This window comes from Hyla sarda, chromosome 3 (genome assembly GCF_029499605.1).
Source record: "Hyla sarda isolate aHylSar1 chromosome 3, aHylSar1.hap1, whole genome shotgun sequence".
NCBI classification, from domain to species: Eukaryota; Metazoa; Chordata; class Amphibia; order Anura; family Hylidae; genus Hyla; species Hyla sarda.
Window position 1 is genome coordinate 335938840 of NC_079191.1, and position 22012 is coordinate 335960851.

Genomic DNA, 22012 nt, shown 5'->3' on the forward strand with positions numbered 1-22012 from the left:
GAGATTTCCTGGGTAAAAACAGAGATTAGTTTTTGGATACCTTCAAAATATTTTTAAAAGGGTGCGGAAGAGCACCAATAGTAATTAATTGGCCCATCCCTTTCAAAACTTTGCTCATATTTTTCTAATCAAGCCAAACCTCTCTGGAAAACAGCATCTTTAAAAACGACCACTAGGTTATGCTATGGAGAGACTTTGTGGGAGATTTATCAAAGTTGTCTATTTCCCACATCAATATAGACCAACCTACAGTGGGTTAGGCCGGTCTAATGTGCGCTTCATTTATCAAAAGTCTCAGTGCTCTGGATAAATTCTGCGCACAGACTTCGGCATCTATGGTTTGTAGAGTATTTAAACGCTTGTCATAAGAACATATATGAAAGGAGTAGAATTAGGGTTATTCTAAGAGATGGAATGTTTACTAAGATCTAACATGTTTACTCAGAGCCTGCTCCTCTATTGTAAACACCACATTTAAAACTCATACCAGTAGTGGGGTTCGAACCTACGCAGATACATATCCATTGGATCTTAAGTCCAACGTCTTAACCACTCGGCCATCCTGGTGAACTGTTTTAGATAATTTGCATCATTGTGACTGAGATTTATACTTTGAATGTAAAATAGTTGTAAGAGGATATTTGAAGTCGAAGATTACTATGGTTATTACAGAAGATCAACTGGATGCCAAGATGATTCAAGTTAATGGGGTCAGTGCTACCGTCTTTTGTTGTGGCTCATTGATTCCATTTTATTCCTTTCTTTAAGTGTTGTACACAAACATTCCACAAAGAACCACTGTTAACCACAGAGTTGTTTGGAAACATCATAGTATGGTCAGAGATTTCCTGGGTAAAAACAGAGATTAGTTTTTGGGTACCTTCAAAATATTTTTAAAAGGGTGCGGAAGAGCACCAATAGTAATTAATTGGCCCATCCCTTTCAAAACTTTGCTCATGTTTTTCTAATTCAGCCAAACCTCTCCGGAAAACAGCATCTTTAAAAAAGACCACTAGGTTATGCTATGGAGAGACTTAGTGGGAGATTTATCAAAGTTGTCTATTTCCCACATCAATATAGACCAACCTACAGTCGGTTAGGCCGGTCTAATGTGCGCTTCATTTATCAAAAGTCTCAGTGCTCTGGATAAATTCTGCGCACAGACTTCGGCATCTATGGTTTGTACAGTATTTAAACGCTTGTCATAAGAACATATATGAAAGGAGTAGAATTAGGGTTATTCTAGGAGATGGAATGTTTACTAAGATCTTACATGTTTACTCAGAGCCTGCTCCTCTATGGTAAACACCACATTTAAAACTCATACCAGGAGTGGGGTTCACACCCACGCGGATACATATCCATTGGATCTTAAGTCCAATGCCTTAACCACTCGTCCATCCTGGTTGACTGTTTGAGTTATTTTGCATCATTGTGACTGAGATTTATACTTTGAATGTAAAATAGTTGTATGAGGATATTTGAAGTCGAAGATTACTTTGGTTATTACAGAAGATCAACTGGATGCCAAGATGATTCAAGTTAATGGGGTCAGTGCTACCGTCTTTTGTTGTGGCTCATTGATTCCATTTTATTCCTTTCATTAAGTGTTGTACACAAACATTCCACAAAGAACCACTGTTAACCACAGAGTTGTTTGGAAACATCATAGTATGGTCAGAGATTTCCTGGGTAAAAAAATAGATTAGTTTTTGGATACCTTCAAAATATTTTTAAAAGGGTGCGGAAGAGCACCAATAGTAATTAATTGGCCCATCCCTTTCAAAACTTTGCTCATATTTTTCTAATCAAGCCAAACCTCTCTGGAAAACAGCATCTTTAAAAAAGACCACTAGGTTATGCTATGGAGAGACTTTGTGGGAGATTTATCAAAGTTGTCTATTTCCCATATCAATATAGACCAACCTACAGTGGGTTAGGCCGGTCTAATGTGCGCTTAATTTATCAAAAGTCTCAGTGCTCTGGATAAATTCTGCGCACAGACTTCGGCATCTATGGTTTGTACAGTATTTAAACGCTTGTCATAAGAACATATATGAAAGGAGTAGAATTAGGGTTATTCTAAGAGATGGAATGTTTACTAAGATCTTATATGTTTACTCAGAGCCTGCTCCTCTATGGTAAACACCACATTTAAAACTCATACCAGGAGTGGGGTTCACACCCAGGCGGATACATATCCATTGGATCTTAAGTCCAATGCCTTAACCACTCGTCCATCCTGGTGGACTGTTTGAGTTATTTTGCATCATTGTGACTGAGATTTATACTTTGAATGTAAAATAGTTGTTAGAGGATATTTGAAGTGGAAGATTACTTTGGTTATTACAGAAGATCAACTGGATGCCAAGATGATGCAAGTTACTCAGAGAAAATTCTTCTTTGGAACACTTTGGAGAATGCCAAGGTTAAAACTCATACCAGGAGTGGGGTTCGAACCCACACGGATACATATCCATTGGATCTTAAGTCCAACGCCTTAACCACTCGGCCATCCTGGTGAACTGTTTGAGTTAATTTGCATCATTGTGACTGAGATTTATACTTTGAATGTAAAATAGTTGTAAGAGGATATTTGAAGTCGAAGATTACGATGGTTATTACAGAAGATCAACTGGATGCCAAGATGATTCAAGTTAATGGGGTCAGTGCTACCGTCTTTTGTTGTGGCTCATTGATTCCATTTTATTCCTTTCATTAAGTGTTGTACACAAATATTCCACAAAGAACCACTGTTAACCAGAGAGTTGTTTGGAAACATCATAGTATGGTCAGAGATTTCCTGGGTAAAAACAGAGATTAGTTTTTGGATACCTTCAAAATATTTTTAAAAGGGTGCGGAAGAGCACCAATAGTAATTAATTGGCCCATCACTTTCAATACTTTGCTCGTATTTTTCTAATCCAGCCAAACCTCTCCGGAAAACAGCATCTTTAAAAAAGACCACTAGATTATGCTATTGAAAGACTTTGTGGGAGATTTATCAAAGTTGTCTATTTCCCACATAGATACCTTGGATATCTTCAAAATATTTTTAAAAGGGGGCAGAAGAGCACCAATTGTAATTAATTGGCCCATCCCTTTCAAAACTTTGCTCATATTTTTCTAATCCAGCCAAACCTCTCCGGAAAACAGCATCTTTAAAAAAGACCACTAGGTTATGCTATGGAGAGACTTTGTGGGAGATTTAGCAAAGTTGTCTATTTCCCACATCAATATAGACCAACCTACAGTGGGTTAGGCCGGTCTAATGTGCGCTTAAATTATCAAAAGTCTCAGTGCTCTGGATAAATTCTGCGCACAGACTTCGGCATCTATGGTTTGTACAGTATTTAAACGCTTGTCATAAGAACATATATGAAAGGAGTAGAATTAGGGTTATTCTAAGAGATGGAATGTTTACTGAGATCTTACATGTTTACTCAGAGCCTGCTCCTCAATGGTAAACACCACATTTAAAACTCATACCAGGAGTGGGGTTCACACCCACGCGGATACATATCCATTGGATCTTAAGTCCAATGCCTTAACCACTTGTCCATCCTGGTGGACTGTTTGAGTTATTTTGCATCATTGTGACTGAGATTTATACTTTGAATGTAAAATAGTTGTTAGAGGATATTTGAATTGGAAGATTACTTTGGTTATTACAGAAGATCAACTGGATGCCAAGATGATGCAAGTTACTCAGAGAAAATTCTTCTTTGGAACACTTTGGAGAATGCCAAGGTTAAAACTCATACCAGGAGTGGGGTTCGAACCCACGCGGATACATATCCATTAGATCTTAAGTCCAACGCCTTAACCACTCGCCCATCCTGGTGAACTGTTTGAGTTAATTTGCATCATTGTGACTGAGATTTATACTTTGAATGTAAAATAGTTGTAAGAGGATATTTGAAGTCGAAGATTACTATGGTTATTACAGAAGATCAACTGGATGCCAAGATGATTCAAGTTAATGGGGTCAGTGCTACCGTCTTTTGTTGTGGCTCATTGATTCCATTTTATTCCTTTCATTAAGTGTTGTACACAAACATTCCACAAAGAACCACTGTTAACCACAGAGTTGTTTGGAAACATCATAGTATGGTCAGAGATTTCCTGGGTAAAAACAGAGATTAGTTTTTGGGTACCTTCAAAATATTTTTAAAAGGGTGCGGAAGAGCAACAATAGTAATTAATTGGCCCATCCCTTTCAAAACTTTGCTCATATTTTTCTAATCCATCCAAACCTCTCCGGAAATCAGCATCTTTAAAAAAGACCACTAGGTTATGCTATGGAGAGACTTTGTGGGAGATTTATCAAAGTTGTCTATTTCCCACATCAATATAGACCAACCTACAGTGGGTTAGGCCGGTCTAATGTGAGCTTAATTTATCAAAAGTCTCAGTGCTCTGGATAAATTCTGCGCACAGACTTCGGCATCTATGGTTTGTACAGTATTTAAACGCTTGTCATAAGAACATATATGAAAGGAGTAGAATTAGGGTTATTCTAAGAGATGGAATGTTTACTAAGATCTTACATGTTTACTCAGAGCCTGCTCCTCTATGGTAAACACCACATTTAAAACTCATACCAGGAGTGGGGTTCACACCCACGCAGATACATATCCATTGGATCTTAAGTCCAATGCCTTAACCACTCGGCCATCCTGGTGGACTCTTTGAGTTATTTTGCATCATTGTGACTGAGATTTATACTTTGAATGTAAAATAGTTGTTAGAGGATATTTGAAGTGGAAGATTACTTTGGTTATTACAGAAGATCAACTGGATGCCAAGATGATGCAAGTTACTCAGAGAAAATTCTTCTTTGGAACACTTTGGAGAATGCCAAGGTTAAAACTCATACCAGGAGTGGGGTTCGAACCCACGCGGATACATATTCATTGGATCTTAAGTCCAACGCCTTAACCACTCGGCCATCCTGGTGAACTGTTTGAGTTAATTTGCATCATTGTGACTGAGATTTATACTTTGAATGTAAAATAGTTGTAAGAGGATATTTGAAGTCGAAGATTACTATGGTTATTACAGAAGATCAACTGGATGCCAAGATGATTCAAGTTAATGGGGTCAGTGCTACCGTCTTTTTTTGTGGCTCATTGATTCCATTTTATTCCTTTCATTAAGTGTTGTACACAAACATTCCACAAAGAACCACTGTTAACCACAGAGTTGTTTGGAAACATCATAGTATGGTCAGAGATTTCCTGGGTAAAAACAGAGATTAGTTTTTGGATACCTTCAAAATATTTTTAAAAGGGTGCGGAAGAGCAACAATAGTAATTAATTGGCCCATCCCTTTCAAAACTTTGCTCATATTTTTCTAATCCAGCCAAACCTCTCTGCAAAACAGCATCTTTAAAAATGACCTCTAGGTTATGCTATGGAGAGACTTTGTGGGAGATTTATCAAAGTTGTCTATTTCCCACATCAATATAGACCAACCTACAGTGGGTTAGGCCGGTCTAATGTGCGCTTCATTGATCAAAAGTCTCAGTTCTCTGGATAAATTCTGCGCACAGACTTCGGCATCTATGGTTTTACAGTATTTAAACGCTTGTCATAAGAACGTATATGAAAGGAGTAGAATTAGGGTTATTCTAAGAGATGGAATGTTTACTAAGATCTTACATGTTTACTCAGAGCCTGCTCCTCTATGGTAAACACCACATTTAAAACTCATACCAGGAGTGGGGTTCGCACCCACACGGATACATATCCATTGGATCTTAAGTCCAATGCCTTAACCACTCGTCCATCCTGGTGGACTGTTTGAGTTATTTTGCATCATTGTGACTGAGATGTATACTTTGAATGTAAAATAGTTGTTAGAGGATATTTGAAGTGGAAGATTACTTTGGTTATTACAGAAGATCAACTGGATGCCAAGATGATGCAAGTTACTCAGAGAACATTCTTCTTTGGAACACTTTGGAGAATGCCATGGTTAAAACTCATACCAGGAGTGGGGTTCGAACCCACGCGGATACATGTCCATTGGATCTTAAGTCCAACGCCTTAACCACTCGGCCATCCTGGTGAACAGTTTGAGTTAATTTGCATCATTGTGACTGAGATTTATACTTTGAATGTAAAATAGTTGTAAGAAGATAATTGAAGTCGAAGATTACTATGGTTATTACAGAAGATCAACTGGATGCCAAGATGATTCAAGTTAATGGGGTCAGTGCTACCGTCTTTTGTTGTGGCTCATTGATTCCATTTTATTCCTTTCATTAAGTGTTGTACACAAACATTCCACAAAGAACCACTGTTAACCACAGAGTTGTTTGGAAACATCATAGTATGGTCAGAGATTTCCTGGGTAAAAACAGAGATTAGTTTTTGGGTACCTTCAAAAAATTTTTAAAAGGGTGCGGAAGAGCAACAATAGTAATTAATTGGCCCATCCCTTTCAAAACTTTGCTCATATTTTTCTAATCCAGCCAAACCTCTCCGGAAAACAGCATCTTTAAAAAAGACCACTAGGTTATGCTATGGAGAGACTTTGTGGGAGATTTATCAAAGTTGTCTATTTCCCACATCAATATAGACCAACCTACAGTGGGTTAGGCCGGTCTAATGTGAGCTTAATTTATCAAAAGTCTCAGTGCTCTGGATAAATTCTGCGCACAGACTTCGGCATCTATGGTTTGTACAGTATTTAAACGCTTGTCATAAGAACATATATGAAAGGAGTAGAATTAGGGTTATTCTAAGAGATGGAATGTTTACTAAGATCTTACATGTTTACTCAGAGCCTGCTCCTCTATGGTAAACACCACATTTAAAACTCATACCAGGAGTGGGGTTCGAACCCACGCAGATACATATCCATTGGACCTTAAGTCCAACGCCTTAACCACTCGGCCATCCTGGTGAACTGTTTGAGTTAATTTGCATCATTGTGACTGAGATTTTATACTTTGAATATAAAATAGCTGTAAGAGGATATTTGAAGTCGAAGATTACTATGGTTATTACAGAACATCAACTGGATGCCAAGATGATGCAAGTTACTCAGAGAAAATTCTTCTTTGGAACACTTTGGAGAATGCCAAGGTTGAAACTCATACCAGGAGTGGGGTTCGAACCCACACGGATACATATCCGTTGGATTTTAAGTCCAACGCCTTAACCACTCGGCCATCCTGGTGGACTGTTTGAGTTAATTTGCATCATTGTGACTGAGATTTATCCTTTGAATGTAAAATAGTTGTTAGAGGATATTTGAAGTGGAAGATTACTTTGGTTATTACAGAAGATCAACTGGATGCCAAGATGATGCAAGTTAATGGGGTCAGTGCTAACGTCTTTTGTTGTGGCTCATTGATTCCATTTTATTCCTTTCATTAAATGTTGTACACAAACATTCCACAAAGAACCACTGTTAACCACAGAGTTGTTTGGAAACATCATAGTATGGTCAGAGATTTCCTGGGTAAAAACAGAGATTAGTTTTTGGATACCTTCAAAATATTTTTAAAAGGGTGCGGAAGAGCACCAATAGTAATTAATTGGCCCATCACTTTCAATACTTTGCTCCTATTTTTCTCATCCAGCCAAACCTCTCCGGAAAACAGCATCTTTAAAAAAGACCACTAGATTATGCTATTGAAAGACTTTGTGGGAGATTTATCAAAGTTGTCTATTTCCCACATAGATACCTAGGATATCTTCAAAATATTTTTAAAAGGGGGCAGAAGAGCACCAATTGTAATTAATTGGCCCATCCCTTTCAAAACTTTGCTCATATTTTTCTAATCCAGCCAAACCTCTCTGCAAAACAGCATCTTTAAAAAAGACCACTAGGTTATGCTATGGAGAGACTTTGTGGGAGATTTATCAAAGTTGTCTATTTCCCACATCAATATAGACCAACCTACAGTGGGTTAGGCCGGTCTAATGTGCGCTTCATTTATCAAAAGTCTCAGTGCTCTGGATAAATTCTGCGCACAGACTTCGGCATCTATGGTTTGTACAGTATTTAAACGCTTGTCATAAGAACATATATGAAAGGAGTAGAATTAGGGTTATTCTAAGAGATGAAATGTTTACTAAGATCTTACATGTTTACTCAGAGCCTGCTCCTCTAGGGTAAACACCACATTTAAAACTCATACCAGGAGTGGGGTTCACACCCACGCGGATACATATCCATTGGATCTTAAGTCCAATGCCTTAACCAATAGTCCATCCTGGTGGACTGTTTGAGTTATTTCGCATCATTGTGACTGAGATTTATACTTTGAATGTAAAATAGTTGTTAGAGGATATTTGAAGTGGAAGATTACTTTGGTTATTACAGAAGATCAACTGGATGCCAAGATGATGCAAGTTACTCAGAGAACATTCTTCTTTGGAACACTTTGGAGAATGCCAAGGTTAAAACTCATACCAGGAGTGGGGTTCGAACCCACGCAGATACATATCCATTGGATTTTAAGTCCAACGCCTTAACCACTCGGCCATCCTGGTGAACTGTTTGAGTTAATTTGCATCATTGTGACTGAGATTTATACTTTGAATGTAAAATAGTTGTAAGAGGATATTTGAAGTCGAAGATTACTATGGTTATTACAGAAGATCAACTGGATGCCAAGATGATTCAAGTTAATGGGGTCAGTGCTACCGTCTTTTGTTGTGGCTCATTGATTCCATTTTATTCCTTTCATTAAGTGTTGTACACAATCATTCCACAAAGAACCACTGTTAACCACAGAGTTGTTTGGAAACATCATAGTATGGTCAGAGATTTCCTGGGTAAAAACAGAGATTAGTTTTTGGATACCTTCAAAATATTTTTAAAAGGGTGCGGAAGAGCACCAATAGTAATTAATTGGCCCATCACTTTCAATACTTTGCTCGTATTTTTCTAATCCAGCCAAACCTCTCCGGAAAACAGCATCTTTAAAAAAGACCACTAGATTATGCTATTAAAAGACTTTGTGGGAGATTTATCAAAGTTGTCTATTTCCCACATAGATACCTTGGATATCTTCAAAATATTTTTAAAAGGGGGCAGAAGAGCACCAATTGTAATTAATTGGCCCATCCCTTTCAAAACTTTGCTCATATTTTTCTAATCCAGCCAAACCTCTCTGCAAAACAGCATCTTTAAAAAAGACCACTAGGTTATGCTATGGAGAGACTTTGTGGGAGATTTATCAAAGTTGTCTATTTCCCACATCAATATAGACCAACCTACAGTGGGTTAGGCCGGTCTAATGTGCGCTTAATTTATCAAAAGTCTCAGTGCCCTGGATAAATTCTGCGCACAGACTTCGGCATCTATGGTTTGTACAGTATTTAAACGCTTGTCATAAGAACATATATGAAAGGAGTAGAATTAGGGTTATTCTAAGAGATGAAATGTTTACTAAGATCTTACATGTTTACTCAGAGCCTGCTCCTCTATGGTAAACACCACATTTAAAACTCATACCAGGAGTGGGGTTCGCACCCACGCGGATACATATCCATTGGATCTTAAGTCCAATGCCTTAACCACTCGGCCATCCTGGTGGACTCTTTGAGTTATTTTGCATCATTGTGACTGAGATTTATACTTTGAATGTAAAACAGTTGTTAGAGGATATTTGAAGTGGAAGATTACTTTGGTTATTACAGAAGATCAACTGGATGCCAAGATGATGCAAGTTACTCAGAGAACATTCTTCTTTGGAACACTTTGGAGAATGCCAAGGTTAAAACTCATACCAGGAGTGGGGTTCGAACCCACGCGGATACATATCCATTGGATCTTAAGTCCAACGCCTTAACCACTCGGCCATCCTGGTGAACTGTTTGAGTTAATTTGCATCATTGTTACTGAGATTTATACTTTGAATGTAAAATAGTTGTAAGAGGATATTTGAAGTCGAAGATTACTATGGTTATTACAGAAGATCAACTGGATGCCAAGATGATTCAAGTTAATGGGGCCAGTGCTACCGTCTTTTGTTGTGGCTCATTGATTCCATTTTATTCCTTTCATTAAGTGTTGTACACAAACATTCCACAAAGAACCACTGTTAACCACAGAGTTGTTTGGAAACATCATAGTATGGTCAGAGATTTCCTGGGTAAAAACAGAGATTCATTTTTGGATACCTTCAAAATATTTTTAAAAGGGTGCGGAAGAGCACCAATAGTAATTAATTGGCCCATCACTTTCAATACTTTGCTCGTATTTTTCTAATCCAGCCAAACCTCTCCGGAAAACAGCATCTTTAAAAAAGACCACTAGATTATGCTATTGAAAGACTTTGTGGGAGATTTATCAAAGTTGTCTATTTCCCACATAGATACCTTGGATATCTTCAAAATATTTTTAAAAGGGGGCAGAAGAGCACCAATTGTAATTAATTGGCCCATCCCTTTCAAAACTTTGCTCATATTTTTCTAATCAAGCCAAACCTCTCTGCAAAACAGCATCTTTAAAAAAGACCACTAGATTATGCCATGGAGAGACTTTGTGGGAGATTTATCAAAGTTGTCTTTTTCCCACATCAATATAGACCAACCTACAGTGGGTTAGGCCGGTCTAATGTGCGCTTAATTTATCAAAAGTCTCAGTGCTCTGGATAAATTCTGCGCACAGACTTCGGCATCTATGGTTTGTACAGTATTTAAACGCTTGTCATATGAACGGAGTAGAATTAGGGTTATTCTAAGAGATGGAATGTTTACTAAGATCTTACATGTTTACTCAGAGCCTGCTCCTCTATGGTAAACACCACATTTAAAACTCATACCAGGAGTGGGGTTTGAACCCACGCGGATACATATCCATTGGATCTTAAGTCCAACGCCTTAACTACTCGTCCATCCTGGTTGACTGTTTGAGTTATTTTGCATCATTGTGACTGAGATTTATACTTTGAATGTAAAATAGTTGTTAGAGGATATTTGAAGTGGAAGATTACTTTGGTTATTACAGAAGATCAACTGGATGCCAAGATGATGCAAGTTACTCAGAGAACATTCTACTTTGGAACACTTTGGAGAATGCCAAGGTTAAAACTCATACCAGGAGTGGGGTTCGAACCCACGCGGATACATATCCATTGAATCTTAAGTCCAACGCCTTAACCGCTCAGCCATCCTGGTGAACTGTTTGAGTTAATTTGCATCATTGTGACTGAGATTTATACTTTGAATGTAAAATAGTTGTAAGAGGATATTTGAAGTCGAAGATTACTATGGTTATTACAGAAGATCAACTGGATGCCAAGATGATTCAAGTTAATGGGGTCAGTGCTACCGTCTTTTGTTGTGGCTCATTGATTCCATTTTATTCCTTTCATTAAGTGTTGTACACAAACATTCCACAAAGAACCACTGTTAACCACAGAGTTGTTTGGAAACATCATAGTATGGTCAGAGATTTCCTGGGTAAAAACAGAGATTAGTTTTTGGATACCTTCAAAATATTTTTAAAAGGGTGCGGAAGAGCACCAATAGTAATTAATTGGCCCATCACTTTCAATACTTTGCTCCTATTTTTCTAATCCAGCCAAACCTCTCCGGAAAACAGCATCTTTAAAAAAGACCACTAGATTATGCTATTGAAAGACTTTGTGGGAGATTTATCAAAGTTGTCTATTTCCCACATAGATACCTTGGATATCTCCAAAATATTTTTAAAAGGGGGCAGAAGAGCACCAATTGTAATTAATTGGCCCATTCCTTTCAAAACTTTGCTCATATTTTTCTAATCCAGCCAAACCTCTCTGCAAAACAGCATCTTTAAAAAAAGAAGACCAATAGGTTATGCTATTGAAAGACTTTGTGGGAGATTTACCAAAGTTGTCTATTTCCCACATGGATACCTTCAAAATATTTTTAAAAGGGTGCGGAAGAGCACCAATAGTAATAAATTGGCCCATCACTTTCAAAACTTTGCTCATATTTTTCTAATCCAACCAAACCTCTCCGGAAAACAGCATCTTTAAAAAAGACCACTAGGTTATGCAATTGAACGACTTGGTGGGAGATTTATCAAAGCTGTCAATTTCCCACATCAATATAGACCAACCTACCGAGGGTTAGGCCGGTCTAATGTGCGCTTAATTTATCAAAAGTCTCAGTGCTCTGGATAAATTCTGCGCACAGACTTCAGCATCTATGGTTTGGACTGTATTTAAACGCTTGTCATAAGAATATATATGAAAGGAGTAGAATTAGGGTTATTCTAGGAGATGGAATGTTTACTAAGATCTTACATGTTTACTCAGAGCCTGCTCCTGTTTGGTATACACCACATTTAAGACTCACACCAGGAGTGGGGTTCGAATTCACACGGATACATATCCATTGGATCTAAAGTCCAACACCTTAACCACTCAGCCATCCTGGTGGACTGGTTGTGTAATTTTGCATCATTGTGACTGAGATTTATACTTTGAATATAAAATAGTTGTAAGAGGATATTTGAGGCGGAAGATTACTATGTTATTACAGAAGATCAACTGGATGCCAAGATGATGCAAGTTACTCAGAGAACATTCTTCTTTGGAAGACTTTGGAGAATGCTAAGGTTAAAACTCATACCAGGAGTGGGGTTCGTACCCACGCAGATACATATCCATTGGACCTTAAGTCCAACGCCTTAACCACTCGGCCATCCTGGTCCATGAGCTTGGAAAACTTGCATGCAATTTAGGAAATGGTGAATCCCGTGATACCCCAAGACAAGAATTGCTGAAAAATAAACAGACAGCGGGGGCAACGAATAGGACGGTACAGTGCATTGGCACCTTTGACGAAAACAATCATCAGGTCATGAATATCTTAGGCCAATTTTGGCCTATTTTACAGGCAGATAATGATCTGATAGATGTAATTAAGCCTTTTCCCTCTATCACATATAGGAGAGGGAAAAATATTCGAGAACATCTGGTTCATATCCTCTATGTTGGAAAAACTGAGGAAACAAGGCTCAAGTCCACAACAAAGGGGTCTCATTCTTCCTACCAAGGATGAAAGAATTTATAAATCCAATGGATACAAAAAATATGTCATCAGGGATTTCATTAATTGCCAGACGTCAGGAGTGATATATGTGGCCCAGTGCGGATGTAGTAAACTGTATGTGGGTAAAACCACACAACAGCTGAGAAGACGGATCTCCCAACATCTTAGTACCATCCGCACTGGGGCCGACACCCCACTGGCAAGACATGTCCGAATGTTCCATAAAGGGGACATTCAAACCCTCAAATTTTGGGGATTAATTAAGATGACATTGGGCCCTAGAAGAGGGAATCTAGATAGGAAATTGCTCCGTGAGGAAGCAAGATGGATTCAGCGACTCAAAACTTTGAGTCCCAATGGACTAAATGAAGGTTTTACCTTCTCGGCATTCATTTAGGAACAGTTACTGCCATAATAGCAAGAAAATCAAGATATATATATATATATATATTTAAACACACTTACCGAACACCGAACACCTGGCCGAGTTGACATCAAGGGAGGGAGTATGTATAGGTATATGGACAATTGTGATGGATTAATGTGCTGCGTCTAAAATTAATCATAAACAAAAGATTATAAATAAGCTATATGGGGTAATCTACAGACCCCCTAATATCACTGAAGAGATAGAAGTTCGGCTTCATAAACAAATAGAGAGGGCCGCCCGGGCAGGTACAGTGGTAATAATGGGAGATTTTAACTATCCAGATATAGATTGGGGTCCGGGGTTGGCTAAAACTACAAAGGGGCGACAATTCCTAAATTTATTGCAGGATAATTTTATGGGCCAGTTTGTGGAGGACCCAACAAGAAGTGATGCCTTGTTGGATCTGATCATTTCCAACAACGCAGAGCTGGTTGGTAATGTAACTCTGCGGGAAAACCTTGGTAATAGCGACCACAATATAGTTACTTTTGACTTAAAATGTAGAAAACAAAGACAGGCGGGGAAGGCAAAAACATATAATTTTAAAAAGGCAAATTTCCCTGTGCTGAGGGCTGCACTACAGGACATAGACTGGGGGGAGGTGTTCTCAAATACTGATACAGAAGGTAAATGGGACATCTTTAAATCAACTCTAAATAACTATACAGCTAAATATATACCAAAGGGGAACAAATATAAACGATTAAAACTAAATCCTACATGGCTGACAAATGATGTTAAAAGAGCAATAAACAACAAAAAAATAGCCTTCAAAAAATACAAATCTGATGGGTCAGCTATAACATTTAAACAGTACAAGGAGCTTAATAAAATCTGTAAAAATGTGATAAAAACAGCAAAAATTCAAAATGAGAGACAGGTGGCCAAAGAAAGCAACACTAATCCTAAATATTTTTTTAGATACATAAATGCAAAAAAAACAAGGACAGAGCATGTAGGACCCCTTAATAATGATAATGGGGAGGTTGTCACAGGCGATAAAGAGAAGGCGGAGCTACTGAATGGGTTCTTTAGTTCTGTATACACTATGGAAGAAGGAGCTGACATTGGCCAGGTCAGTGCTGGTAACACATCATGTAATGTACTGAACTGGCTTAATGTAGAGATGGTACAAGGTAAGTTAAGTGATATAAATGTAAGCAAATCCCCAGGACCGGATGGACTACACCCAAGAGTTCTTAGAGAGGTAAGTTCAGTAATATCTGTACCCCTGTTCATGATATTTAGAGATTCTCTGGTGTCTGGTATTGTGCCAAGGGACTGGCGCAAGGCAAATGTGGTGCCAATCTTCAAGAAGAGCTCTAGGTCTTCCCCAGGAAACTATAGACCGGTAAGTTTAACGTGCATTGTGGGTAAATTGTTTGAAGGACTTATAAGGGATTACATACAGGAATACATAGGGGATAATTGTATTATAAGTGATAGCCAGCATGGGTTTACTAAGGATAGAAGTTGTCAAACCAATCTAATTTGCTTTTATGAAGAGGTGAGTAGAAGCCTTGACAGAGGAATGGCTGTGGATATAGTGTTTCTGGATTTTGCCAAAGCGTTTGATACTGTCCCTCATAGACGTCTGACAGGTAAGTTAAGGTCTTTGGGTTTGGAAATTTTAGTTTGTAACTGGATTGAACACTGGCTCATGGATCGTACCCAGAGAGTGGTGGTCAATGATTCGTACTCTGATTGGTCCCCGGTTATTAGTGGTGTACCCCAAGGTTCAGTACTGGGACCGCTGTTGTTTAATTTATTTATCAATGATATAGAGGATGGTATTAACAGCTCTGTTTCTATCTTTGCAGATGACACCAAGCTTTGTAGCACGGTACAGTCTATAGAGGATGTGCATAAGTTACAAGATGACTTGGATAGACTAAGTGTCTGGGCATCCACTTGGCAAATGAGGTTCAATGTGGATAAATGTAAAGTTATGCATCTGGGTACTAATAACCTGCATGCATCGTATGTCTTAGGGGGGATTAAACTGTCAGAGTCACTGGTAGAGAAGGATCTGGGTGTACTTGTAGATCACAGACTACAGAATAGCATGCAATGTCAGGCTGCTGCTTCCAAAGCCGGCAGGATATTGTCATGTATCAAAAGAGGCATGGACTCAAGGGACAGGGACATAATACTCCCCCTTTATAAATCATTGGTACGGCCTTACCTGGAATATGCTGTTCAGTTTTGGGCACCTGTCCATAAAAGGGACACTGCGGAGTTGGAAAGGGTGCAGAGACGCGCGACTAAACTAATATGGGGCATGGAACATCTTAGCTATGAGGAGCGATTAAAGGAGTTACAATTGTTTAGTCTTGAGAAGAGACGTTTAAGGGGGGATATGATAAACGTATATAAGTATATTAATGGCCCATACAAAAAATATGGAGAAAAACTGTTCCAGGTTAAACCCCCCCAAAGGACGAGGGGGCACTCCCTCCGTCTGGAGAAGAAAAAGTTTAGTCTCAAGGGGCGACACGCCTTCTTTACCGTGAGGACTGTGAATTTATGGAACGGTCTACCTCAGGAACTGGTCACAGCAGGAACAATTAACAGCTTTAAAACAGGATTAGATACATTCCTGGAACAAAATAACATTAATGCTTATGAAGAAATATAAAATCTCATCCCTTCCCCAATATCGCGCCACACCCCTACCCCTTAATTCCCTGGTTGAACTTGATGGACATATGTCTTTTTTCGACCGTACTAACTATGTAACTATGTAACTATATATGGACTGATATGGTTGATAACAATACAAGATAGTATAGTTGATGGTGGATGTATATAGGAATATGATGTTTAGAATATTGAAAATACTGTTAAATAGAAGTGATGTGACGGCTGATATATTGGAAAAATACTGCTGTATGTGATCCCATAATAGTAATAAGTTGGGAGATTCTATAGGAATCTGTGTTGAACCCCCTGGTAACATAAAAGGGAAAATAGATATGGGATAGAATAGACAGAATTTGCGCCAGAATTTGCGGCAGAATTGAAAAAACCCCGACCAACTCTCCATTTTACTGAGAAAACCCCAAAAAGGGGTGTGGTCATCAGGGAAAGGGGGCATGGCCAGTAAAAAATGGCACGTTATCTTTATTCTGTAGGTCCATACGATTAAAATGATTTCAACTTATATAGGTTTGATTTTGTTTTACTTGTGTTAAAAAATTGTAACTTTGTGCACGAAAATTTGTTCATTTATAATTGTCCTCTTCTGACCCCTATAACTTTTTTATTTTTCTGTATATGGGGATGTGGGAGGGCTCATTTTTGTGCTGTGATCTATAGTTTTTATTGGTATCATTTTTGTTTTGATGGGACTTTTTGATCGCTTTTTCAAATTTTTTTAGGGTATACAAAATGGCCAAATATAAGCAATTTTGGGCTTTTAAATTTTTTTTACGTATATGCCATTGACCGTGCGGTTTAATTAACATTGTATTTTTATAGTTCACGATACCACATATGTTTATGTTTATGTTTGTTTACATATTTATTTACACTTCTCCACTATACTAGTTCCCACCCTGACCATTGTAAAAATGGCATCTCTTATTCGCAGTTTCTGCACTTAAAGCGTAATAATTCTGATGAGGCGAACTATGCAAGACAAGCAAAAGACCTGAAAAACAGGTTACAGGAACAAGCATATCCTAATAGAGTCATAGAAACTGCGTTTGAGAGAGCTGCTGTTGTCCCTGGAAACCAATTGTTGCATCCAAAAAGAAAAAAGTCTAGCTCCAGTATGCCACGCTCTACGTTTTCCTTTACTAACACCAATATGAACAATGTGATACACAAGGCTTTGCTCAAACGTTGGTACATATTGGAATCTGACCCTGACCTCATAGAAGTTACCAGTCAAAAACCTCTAATAGCCTATAGAAAAAACATTACAGTAGGAGAGAGAATCAACATTAAGCATAAAAAGCTTGAACATAAACAAGAAACATGGTTGTCCCTAGCAACCCCAAAAGGGAATAAACCTTGTGGTAATTGTTCCTTCTGCCCATTGAATATCAACAGCAGAGTACTGTTCGTTGGAGGGGAAGAACACGTCACCCCATGTCTTATTACCTGCCCTACCACGTATGTGGTTTATGTGCTCATTTGCCCCTGTGGACTTTACTACATAGGCAAGACCAAGAGATGTCTTTTTGTCAGAGTAAGAGAACACCTGAGGTCCCTAGTTACGGGACGCGGTGCTCCTCGCAGGTCTTGAAATGATTAATGTATTGAGACAAGGCGGGGATCGTCATCGGACACTCTTGCAAAAAGAATCATGTTGGATTCTGAAGTTAAATGCCTTGGGGCCGGCTGGCCTCAATGATAGAAATGATTTGAGTGTGTTTTTATAATATTCTTTCCAATAGAAGCGTTATGATGTATTGTTGGTTAACCTGTTGTACCTCCCCATTTGTATCAGCCCTCTGTCCCTCCCCTTTGCCTCACCTGCCTTATTAGCAGCTAGCTCAGGTGGAGGAGTCAGTGTGCAAGTAGCCAGAAGAAGTGCCAGGTCGGCACGAAACTGTGCAGTCCTACCCGCACCCCCTGCCTCCTTTCCAGCCCTCCCTTTCCCTGATGTGTACCGTACTCTTCTTGGAATAAAGAAGTTTTACTGCAGGAATGGTGAGTTGCTGAGTCTCTTTCCTTATTGATTGCCACATATGTTTATATTTGTTTACATATTTATTTATTTTTAATGGGAAAATGGGGGCGATTCAAACTTTTATTAGGGAAGGGTTTAATTTACATTTATTACACCATTTACACCCCTAAGGTCTATTACATGCAATCCTTGGATTGCGTATACTGTTTAGTGCTATGCCATTGCATAGCATTGATCATTGTTATCACCTGAGGGTTACTGGAGAATCAGAGCATCGATCAGATGGCGAGGAGGCTGGTAAGCGACCTTTCGCAGTCCTCTCAGATGATCAGGTACAGGGATGTGTCCTTAAGAGGTTAATATAGTTTTTCATTTTATTAGATACAACACTTTTTTAACATACGAAAATAAAAGTTCTTCTTTTCCCTATTTTCCTCCCTAATTCTTATGTTATTGAAGAAGGGATCAGATATAGTAATCCAACTTGTTTATGTTTCCTTTAATAGCAGATTAAGGAGGTACCCATCTATAGAATTAAGATACGTGTTCCAAATCCTCAGATAAGTGCACCTTTCCACTGTGTATGTGTCTTTAAGACACACACACACAGTTGAAAGTACTCTAAACTCATGCAGAGCTGGTGTCTTTTTCCAGTCAGCTTGGCATTTTGATGCAGGCAGCAACTCTGTATGATGCTGTATGCACCAGAAGCTCATAGAAGAGAACTTGTGGAGAACAAAGTGCCAGGATTTGCAGGGGAATAATGAAGGACGACAGAGGGGAGCCTACTACTGTGTGGGTTCCCACAAAGGGTTTAATACTAAAATCCTAGAGATGTCCAAATGCAATGGTGTCCGCTCACCTCCGGAGCCGAATCTCTGACACACCTGTGCTGTCACGGACCCGCCGGTCCCGCCCCGGCTTCAACAGCGTATAGAAGGAAGGATTGTCCGGCACCAGGTATGCTCTAAAAGATTTCTTTTATTCAAGCCATAGCAAGGAAACAGACATCACAGGACTGTAGTAATCTGACGCGTTTCGCTCTCTCTTGAGCTTAAACGTAGACTCACTACTGTGTGGGTTCCCACAAAGGGTTTAATACTAAAATCCTAGAGATGGTTGTGAGTAATCCTAGTAGATCATCAGTTTCTGAACTACTCATACTAGTCTGTCTGGCATCATTTATCATGCCACTGTTAATTACCCTTTCTTCTCCATTCTGAAGCTCAGTTTGAACTTCAGCAAATTGTCTTGACCACATCTGCATGCCTAAATGCATAATATTGCTGCCATCACTGGACTAATATGGCAGTTCAAACTAATATATATATATATATATATATATATATATATATATATTGTGATAAAGTGGCAAGGAAAGGGTGCATTTCCTTGACTTACTCTGGAGAATCCTTCACCTGGGGCCTAAGTAATTAGGCAGCAGAGTGGGGAGGTCTTCAAAAGGAAGAGTCTCAGTCTGATCTGGGCTCTCCCTAGGAAACAGCAATCTGCTGTAAGGGGGAGACACGGGCCCTGTCGGAAGCACACAGCTGGAGCTGTGAGTGGCCCAAGTGACAGTGTGAACTGTGAGGTTGCAGGTGTCATATGTTTTACTGGATGAGGGTAGACAGGGAATGCTGAGAGTTGTAGTTAGTGACCAGATGGTCTAGGATTTCATTTTGTTCCTGTGTTATGTTTGTCTTTGCCTGCAACCTGTGTAAATAAAGCTGGTGAGGTGCCAGACTTGTATCCTGAACTGTTGTCTGTCAAGTTATTGCAAGGAAACGTGTCCCGTGGCAGTGACCAGGACGATCCCAGAGCTATCCCCAAGGACGGTTCCTTACAACATATATATATATATATATATATATATATATATATAAATATCTTACATAAATTGATAATAGATATTAGATAGATAGATTTATAGACAAAACAAGACAGATGTTAGATAAATGGATAGATAGATAAATATTCGATTGATAATAGATATCTGATTGATTGATAGATAGATGACAGATAGATAGATAATAGGTAGATATACAGTATTTATAGACAAACACAGAGATAGATAAATACTAGATAAATTGATAATAGATATTAGATAAATAGATTTATAGACAAAACAAGACATATATTAGATTATCTGGAACAAGACAGTTTTATATTATATTTATCTATCTCTGTGTTTGTCTATAAATACTGTATATCTACCTATTATCTATCTATCTATCTATCTATCTATCCCCTATCTATATCCTATCTATCTATCTATCTATCTATCCTCTATCTATCTATCTATCTATCTATCTATCTATCTAGCAACAGGAGAATGCAGCAGCACACTGCTAGCACAAAGATATAGATAAAACATGAGTATATAGATACAACATGAGAAGCTATCCAGCTAAGGTGCAGTAAATGAAAGTATAAAATTGTGAAGCAATGAAATAGTGAGATACTTAGCTTGCAATTTGGCGGCCAAATAGCTTGGACCGTCCCACCACGGTAAGGTGATCTCATTGGGACGGACCCTACACTATGAATATGCCTCTGTGGGAATAGAGCAGCAGGCATTGCAGGATCTGGAACATCCAAATCACCTTATATACACCTGATAGAGGTGGGTGGGGTGCAAGAACCAACATGAATGTAGCCACTCCCCCATATGTGTAATACAAACAAAGAATAAGTTGGCCAGCACTATTGATTCCAAACTATTATACGGACCTGGCTTACAGGTGCAGGCTGCTGGGCTAGGGCTAAATATACAGCAACAGTAGAATACAGCAGCACACTGCTAGCACAAAGATAAAGATAAAACATGAGTATATAGATACAACATGAGAAGCTATTCAGCTATGGTGCAGTAAATGAAAGTATAAAATTGTGAAGTAATGAAATAGTGAGTGCTCACGGCGTCTCTCTCTCTGCAGCGCCCCAGTCAGACCCGCTGACCGGGAGCGCTGCACTGACATTGCCAGCGAGGATGCGATTCGCATAGCGGGACGCGCCCGCTCGCGAATCGCATCCCAAGTCACTTACCCGTCCCGGTCCCCGGCTGTCATGTTCTGGCGCGCGCGGCTCCGCTCTCTAGGGCGCGCGCGTGCCAGCTCTCTAAGATTTAAAGGGCCAGTGCACCAATGATTGGTGCCTGGCCCAATCAGCCTAATTAGCTTCCACCTGCTCCCTGTCTATATTACTTCACTTCCCCTGCACTTCCTTGCCGGATCTTGTTGCCTTGTGCCAGTGAAAGCGTTTAGTGTTGTCCAAAGCCTGTGTTCCAGATCTCCTGCTATCCTCATTGACTACGAACCTTGCCGCCTGCCCCGACCTTCTGCTACGTCTGACCTTGCCTCTGCCTAGTCCTTCTGTCCCACGCCTTCTCAGCAGTCAGCGAGGTTGAGCCGTTGCCAGTGGATACGACCTGGTTGCTACCGCCGCAGCAAGACCATCCCGCTTTGCGGCGGGCTCTGGTGAAAACCAGTAGCAACCCTAGAACCGGTCCACCGACACGGTCCATGCCAATCCCTCGCTGACACAGAGGATCCACATCCAGCCTGCCGAATCGTAACACTTAGTTTGCAATTTGGCGCCCAAATAGCTTGATTCCAAACTATTATACGGACCTGCTATTTGGCCGCCAAATTGCAGGTACGTATAATAGCAGCACACTGCCAGCACAAGGATATAGGTGAAACATGAAAATGCAGATAAAACATGGAGAGCTATACAGCTATGGTGTAATAGATGTAAATGTGAAACTATGAAATAGTGAGGCACTTAGCTCGCAAATTTGTCTCCGCCGGCGGTCAAATAGCTTGGACCATCCCACCGCGATAAGGTGGCCTCATTGGGACGGACCCTAAACTGTGAATATGCCTCTGTGTGAACAATTCAGTAAGCATGGCAGGGTCTGGAACATCCAAGAC

At 39.4% G+C, this 22012-nt stretch overlaps 17 non-coding genes across 17 annotated transcripts; all 17 read right to left on the minus strand.

Moving 5' to 3' along the window:
* Positions 1–484: 484 nt before the first annotated feature.
* TRNAL-UAA (transfer RNA leucine (anticodon UAA)) lies at positions 485–567 on the minus strand. The gene has a single exon. It is a non-coding gene; the product is annotated as a tRNA-Leu (tRNA).
* A 757-nt stretch (positions 568–1324) lies between these two features.
* On the minus strand, positions 1325–1407 carry TRNAL-UAA (transfer RNA leucine (anticodon UAA)). The gene has a single exon. It is a non-coding gene; the product is annotated as a tRNA-Leu (tRNA).
* A 1032-nt stretch (positions 1408–2439) lies between these two features.
* On the minus strand, positions 2440–2522 carry TRNAL-UAA (transfer RNA leucine (anticodon UAA)). The gene has a single exon. It is a non-coding gene; the product is annotated as a tRNA-Leu (tRNA).
* Positions 2523–3486: 964 nt separating this feature from the next.
* TRNAL-UAA (transfer RNA leucine (anticodon UAA)) lies at positions 3487–3569 on the minus strand. Its single transcript has one exon. It is a non-coding gene; the product is annotated as a tRNA-Leu (tRNA).
* Positions 3570–3761: 192 nt separating this feature from the next.
* TRNAL-UAA (transfer RNA leucine (anticodon UAA)) lies at positions 3762–3844 on the minus strand. The gene has a single exon. It is a non-coding gene; the product is annotated as a tRNA-Leu (tRNA).
* Positions 3845–4601: 757 nt separating this feature from the next.
* On the minus strand, positions 4602–4684 carry TRNAL-UAA (transfer RNA leucine (anticodon UAA)). The gene has a single exon. It is a non-coding gene; the product is annotated as a tRNA-Leu (tRNA).
* A 192-nt stretch (positions 4685–4876) lies between these two features.
* Positions 4877–4959, minus strand: TRNAL-UAA (transfer RNA leucine (anticodon UAA)). Its single transcript has one exon. It is a non-coding gene; the product is annotated as a tRNA-Leu (tRNA).
* Positions 4960–5715: 756 nt separating this feature from the next.
* Positions 5716–5798, minus strand: TRNAL-UAA (transfer RNA leucine (anticodon UAA)). Its single transcript has one exon. It is a non-coding gene; the product is annotated as a tRNA-Leu (tRNA).
* Positions 5799–5990: 192 nt separating this feature from the next.
* On the minus strand, positions 5991–6073 carry TRNAL-UAA (transfer RNA leucine (anticodon UAA)). Its single transcript has one exon. It is a non-coding gene; the product is annotated as a tRNA-Leu (tRNA).
* A 757-nt stretch (positions 6074–6830) lies between these two features.
* Positions 6831–6913, minus strand: TRNAL-UAA (transfer RNA leucine (anticodon UAA)). Its single transcript has one exon. It is a non-coding gene; the product is annotated as a tRNA-Leu (tRNA).
* Positions 6914–7106: 193 nt separating this feature from the next.
* TRNAL-UAA (transfer RNA leucine (anticodon UAA)) lies at positions 7107–7189 on the minus strand. Its single transcript has one exon. It is a non-coding gene; the product is annotated as a tRNA-Leu (tRNA).
* A 1239-nt stretch (positions 7190–8428) lies between these two features.
* Positions 8429–8511, minus strand: TRNAL-UAA (transfer RNA leucine (anticodon UAA)). Its single transcript has one exon. It is a non-coding gene; the product is annotated as a tRNA-Leu (tRNA).
* A 964-nt stretch (positions 8512–9475) lies between these two features.
* Positions 9476–9558, minus strand: TRNAL-UAA (transfer RNA leucine (anticodon UAA)). The gene has a single exon. It is a non-coding gene; the product is annotated as a tRNA-Leu (tRNA).
* A 192-nt stretch (positions 9559–9750) lies between these two features.
* TRNAL-UAA (transfer RNA leucine (anticodon UAA)) lies at positions 9751–9833 on the minus strand. Its single transcript has one exon. It is a non-coding gene; the product is annotated as a tRNA-Leu (tRNA).
* A 954-nt stretch (positions 9834–10787) lies between these two features.
* TRNAL-UAA (transfer RNA leucine (anticodon UAA)) lies at positions 10788–10870 on the minus strand. Its single transcript has one exon. It is a non-coding gene; the product is annotated as a tRNA-Leu (tRNA).
* A 192-nt stretch (positions 10871–11062) lies between these two features.
* Positions 11063–11145, minus strand: TRNAL-UAA (transfer RNA leucine (anticodon UAA)). Its single transcript has one exon. It is a non-coding gene; the product is annotated as a tRNA-Leu (tRNA).
* Positions 11146–12585: 1440 nt separating this feature from the next.
* On the minus strand, positions 12586–12668 carry TRNAL-UAA (transfer RNA leucine (anticodon UAA)). Its single transcript has one exon. It is a non-coding gene; the product is annotated as a tRNA-Leu (tRNA).
* Between the last annotated feature and the right edge of the window lie 9344 nt (positions 12669–22012).